This window comes from Anolis sagrei, chromosome 3, assembly GCF_037176765.1.
Source record: "Anolis sagrei isolate rAnoSag1 chromosome 3, rAnoSag1.mat, whole genome shotgun sequence".
NCBI lineage: Eukaryota > Metazoa > Chordata > Lepidosauria > Squamata > Dactyloidae > Anolis > Anolis sagrei.
Genome location: NC_090023.1, coordinates 255,726,819 through 255,732,818, shown reverse-complemented (window position 1 = coordinate 255,732,818; position 6,000 = coordinate 255,726,819).

The following is a 6,000-nucleotide window of genomic DNA, read 5'->3' as shown; positions in this document are numbered from 1 at the left end:
ATTTGCAAATACAGTTTAGGCATCCAACGAAAAGAGGCAGGCAAAATTGCCAAGGGAATACAAAGATGTAAGCATTGCCATGCCATAAGAATATGAATAATATAATAGTTCTGGATATGAATGGTTTTCAATATCTCTCTCACTACAATGCTAGAAATTTGGGGACTGGGAGAAAACCAAGTTGTGTGGAAAATAATGCTCATCTTTAGGGTCACTGCCCATATTTTTCACTCCTCTCCAGATACCCTTGTGAATGAGGTTTAATGAAGCTTACATATTTATCAAGTAAGGATTAGTTTAGATTTTGAATAGGATAAATTTTTTTAGTCACAATCTAATTTACTTTTTTAAAAGATCTTAAGGTTTTCCAGGCTTTATAAACATTATTGAATTTATTTATTTATTTATCGTGTCATCCGCAACTAGAACATTGTATTACATTTCTAACAGAACAAAACAAACAAACAAATTAAAACACACATACACACACACAAATTTTGCAAACTTGGTAGCTGATTAAATGTCCTTTGACCAGTATCTGGCCACTTGAAGTGCCTCTGGTGTTGGCCACAAGAAGGTCCTCCATTGTGCATGTGGCAGGGCTCAGGTTGCATTGCAGCAGGTGGTCAGTGTTTGCTCTTCTCCCCACTCGCATGTTGTGGATTCAACTTTGTAGCCCCATTTCTTAAGATTGGCTCTGCATCTCGTGGTGCCAGAGCGCAGTCTGTTCAGCGCCTTCCAAGTCGCCCAGTCTTCTGTGTGCCTAGGGGGGAGTCTCTCATCTGGTATCACCCACGGATTGAGGTGCTGGGTATGAGCCTGCCACTTTTGAACTCTCGCTTGCTGAGGTGTTCCAGCGAGTGTCTCTGTAGATCTAAGAAAACTATTTCTTGATTTAAGTCGTTGACGTGCTGGCTGATACGCAAACAGGGGATGAGCTGGAGATGTCTCTGCCTTGGTCCTTTCACTATTGGCTGCAACTTCCCAGCGGATGTCAGGTGGTGCAATACCGGCTAAGCAGTGTAATTTCTCCAGTGGTGTAGGGCGCAGACACCCTGTTATAATGTGGCATGTCTCATTAAGAGCCACATCCACTGTTTTAGTGTGGTGAGATGTGTTCCACACTGGGCATGCGCACTCAGCAGCAGAGTAGCACAGTGCAAGGGCAGATGTCTTCACTGTATCTGGTTTTGATCCCCAGGTTGTGCCAGTCAGCTTTTGTATGATATTGTTTCTAGCACCCACTTTTTGTTTGAGGTTCAGGCAGTGCTTCTTGTAGGTCAGAGCACAGTCCAGAGTGACTCCCAGGTATTTGGGTGCACTGCAATGATCCAGTGGGATTCCTTCCCAGGTAATCCTCAGAGCTCGGGATGCTTGTCTGTTCTTAAGGTGAAAGGCACATGTCTGTGTTTTAGATGGATTAGGGATCAGTTGGTTTTCCCTGTAATAGGAAGTTTGAATTTACTTATGGGTAATTAATATACATAAACTTAATATGCATACTCAACTGGTCCATTTTTCTGAAGAAATAAGGGCATTATACATTTTTTGTGTGTAACAGTATCTGCACATGCTTAGTTCTCTCTCTCTTAAACTCTCTGTCTCAATCTCAAACACATTCTACATTTTATGTTTTTTCCCCAAGTTGTTAAAAGCAATTTACAGCCTATCGTGAACTTAGTACCCAAATCCCAGCTCCCCCGTATACTTATTACTTGTCTGACTTGATTGTATTTTATATTCTTTATGGGCCCACTAAAATATGCACTAATAAAATCATGTTAGCTTATTCATTATCATTTCATTTTCACCCACCTTAAACACACAAATATATAAGCCATAAAGTTTTCCAGCTGTGGGATTATTCAACAATGTATTTGTTATTCTGGATACTGGCATTTGACTTATGATAGAGTAGCAAAGAATGCTCAGGAACCTGGATCCCGGTGAATTATAACTTTAAAAAGAAAATTTAATTTTTAACTGGTCAATACAAACATTAATTCAAATGACATCACATGTTATGATTCGCTAGCACCCTGCTTTATTGACGCTGCTCGGAGCCCTGAGAGGGTAATCCATATCAATGGATGCAGTTATTAGCATATTTATTTGGAGAAAAATGTCATTAAAATCAATGGAATTTTTGATTATTCAGGGTTAGGATTATGCTGAATGGCTAAAGAAAAGTCAAAATGTAAGATGGCATCTCAGCCCATTTCATATAAGAAAACAATTGGAGTTGCAGTTAGGTTTTTAATGGGATAGCCTTCCCAAAGTACACTTAAGATTGCAGGCTATTTTTAGTTGTGTAGTAAACAACGCTGTCCTCCAAAAAAGGGGAACAACCAAAGCATTTAGGTGGAACAGTTGGGAGGTTGTCACTATTGTTCCCTGTCATTTTTTTCTTGGGATCATTGTTTCATTCTGCCAAATGTAAAGGCTGCTATTATTATTCGTATTATTATTATTATTATTATTATTATTATTATTATTATTTGATACACAACCAGATTAGTCAACAGCAAACAAGATCATTATGCTTGCTGTTGTATTGGATCACATGTCTGACACTTCCCAAGTGTCTAGGACTTTGTGATGTATCAGCGAATAATACGTGCAGATCCGAGTAGGGTGGCCTTTTGCAGCTGACAGATGGTAATTTTTTCAGTCTCGGTTGTTTTTAAGTGCAGGCCAGAGTCTTTAGGCCCTGCACCCAGTGTGCCAATCACCACTGAGACCACCTTGACTGACTTGTGCCAGAGTCTTTGGAGTTCATTCTTTAAATCTTCATGTCGTGTCAGCTTTTCCACTTGTTTCTCATCAATTCTGCTTTTGCCCGGTATTGCAACGTACATGGTCCAAACTGTGTTTTCTTCCACGACTATGAGGTCAGGAGTATTGTGCTCCATAACTGTCAGTCTGAATTTGGAAGTCCCAGAGTAGCTTGACTTGTTCATTTTCTGTAACTTTTTCAGGCTTGTGATCCCACCAGTTCTTTGTCACAAGCAGATGGTATTTGTGGCACAAGTTCCAATGGATCATTTGAGCAACGGTAATATGCCTCTGCTTGTAGTCCATCTGCACAATCTTCTTGCAGCAGCTGAGTGTGCAATCCGTCATTTTGTCTGCCTCCTTGTAGAGTCTACACTTGGAATCTGTAGTCAACTTTTCAATCCTGGCTTTGATGGCATTTGATCTAATTGCTCATTTTTGGGCTGCAAGAATCAGGCCCTCAGTCTTCTTTTTCAAAGTTCCTTTTGTGAGCCACACACATGTTTTTCCCTTATCAATTTTGCTCTCAATTTTCCACAGGAACTCTCCATGGAGAAACTTCTTTTTTCTAGTTTTCTCTTCTGCTCTTCTTTGTATTTTTATGGTATTCACTCTTTGTTGTTTGCTCTTTAAACAGTTTTCTGCTATTGACTTCCATCAATGTTGATTCTTGACAGTCTTTCACATAATCTGCCAGTTCATGTTTCTCTTCTTCTACCACTTGTTTCACTTGCAGAAACCCCCTGCCTTCTGATATTATTTATTTATTTATTTATTTATACTCTGCCTTTCTCCTGTGGGGACTCAAGATGGCTAACAATCCACGAGTACTGGATATATATATATATATATATATATATATATATATATATATCATAACACTAACAGAGGCTACTAGTTCCCCTGAATTATATTGGTACACACACACATACCCTCTTACTTCTCAATACACCTTCACACAGAGAGAATAACAAAGGAAGAAATAGGAAATCAATCACAAGATGTCTAGACTTGCTTCTTTTTGTTTCTTAATGGAACTTTTTGCTGTGAGGGAGAGACAAATAGATGATCCCGCTGAATACCCTGGATGTGTTTAAGTTGTAGAGCTTCATAGATGAGGACAAGAGGGGTGCACTAGACTCATACTTAAATACTGGCCTTTACATTTGACCTAGCAGCAAATCCAATTATCAGCCACTCTTCTGTATTAAATAAAGAAGGTTGCCATTATTTGGGACCTTGTCCTGTTATCAATCTCAGCAAAACTCACAGTGACCTTATAAGCACTTGACGGTAACAATCAATACTGGAATGTAGCTCACACTGACCTTTCGCAAAGGATTAAAAATGATCTGTGGAAACTTACTTCAGAAACATCCATGCTTCAGAAAAGACCCATGTCACTGGCCTCTGGATGATGGTAATATTCCCTTCCAATGGCTCCTTCTGTTTTGTTTACTTCTTATTCTAATGGGGAACTTCACCTAGGTATGATCATAACCACCAGAGACCAACAAATATCATAAGCAGAGAGTCTTTTGTAACCCCCAGGGCCTCACTACACATTCAGTTCACCACATGAAAAACAGGGTCTAATGGTTCAGTGTTGTGAAGGAATTTTCATTGAAGACAGGAAAGGTGATGCAGATGGCTGACTTTTCCCTCTTGTTATTTCCAGTTATTTCTCTTGATCATCTTCTTTGTATTTTTTTTCTCTATAGTTTCCTTTGTTTATTGAGGGAAAGCCTTCTGAAAGGCCAAATTGTTTTATGGTGGATGTAACATACAGACTGATTGTTAAACAAAAGGCATGAATCCTTTTGGTTTTTCTTAACTAATGCAGATCCATTGAATTGATTGTTGATTGATAAATCAGCATATAGTGCAGGGCTGGACAACTGTGCAGAAGGTTAGGTCTATTTCTCTCCTGCACCTGCCCAGTGGGACACATGCCATCACTTCTACTTGCCACTTTGCTCAAATAGGAGGTAGTTTTTCTCTCATTTTTTTGCTTGAGGAAGGGGATTTAAGAGTATTGAAGGTTATTAGGGGAAGCAAACCAGTGCATTTTCAGGCAATTCAAGTGGTTTTGACCAAGTCTGGGGCAAATCATTGCTTAAAATCACTCTGGAAAAAGATTGTGGTTGTGAAGGAATTCTGGAGGGGCCAAGAAGGGTTTAATGCTCATGCCTGATTTAGATAAATCCAATTAATGCAATGGATTTACTCTTCTAGGGATTAACAGGAGCATTAAGGTTAAGGTTTAGAAGTGCAGGCAATTCACACATTTAACATGGAGCTGACACATACATTGCAAACAGCGCTCTCCCATGCAATTGCAAAATTTTTGTCCTTCACGAGAAAGTAGTCCCCATAATTCCTGATTTGGAAACTCAGAATCACTTATCAATAATCACCATAACAATGCCAGTTTTGGTCACATGCACCTAATTCAATATTCAGGAAAAGGTCAAAAATATGTCTGTAGAAAGTTCAGAAACTATGATAAGATTGAATTGAGAAGAATTTCACAGTTTGGGGATCATTATATGCAAAATTCATGCATGGTTGTTTTGTGCAGAAAACAGATTTATTTTTTTTTTGTACAGGAACAAGCTTTTCCTTCATAAAAATCCCACATGCAAATTTCACGCAGAAGAGGTCTTGAGCTGCAATTTGTCTTCCAAAACAGTATAGTTTTCAATTATTTTCTCGCAGTGGGAAACCACTGCTAACATTACAGTACAGGAGAGCAGATCCCACCTTAAAATTAGGAAGAACTTCCTGGCTGTAAGAGCTGTTCAATAGTGGAAGTTTATCTGCCTTGAAGTGTGGTCTAGGCTCCCTTTGGAGGCTGGATGGCCATCTGTCAGGAATAAATGGCTACCTGTGTTTTTCCTGCATGGTGTGGGGTTGACTAGATGGTTGGTGTGGTCTTTTCCAACTCAGTGTGCCCATCCAGACAGTCCCAAAATTCAGGACCTTTCACAATTTTTACCGGAGGTGGTAAAAATGAATTAATTTGGAACAAACCAAGATTTCATTGGTTTTTTCTAAATTAATTAAGACCAAACTTAAAGGCCCAAGTCTAATAAGGTATTGGGTCTATGAGGACCGATTTCCGGAGTCACGTCCTGTGATTCGGAGGTCTGTCTCCACTGCCATCTCCACTGCCCTTTTGGGCTCCTGGAGATCGATGTCCACCTCCTCCACCCAGCGCCCCAT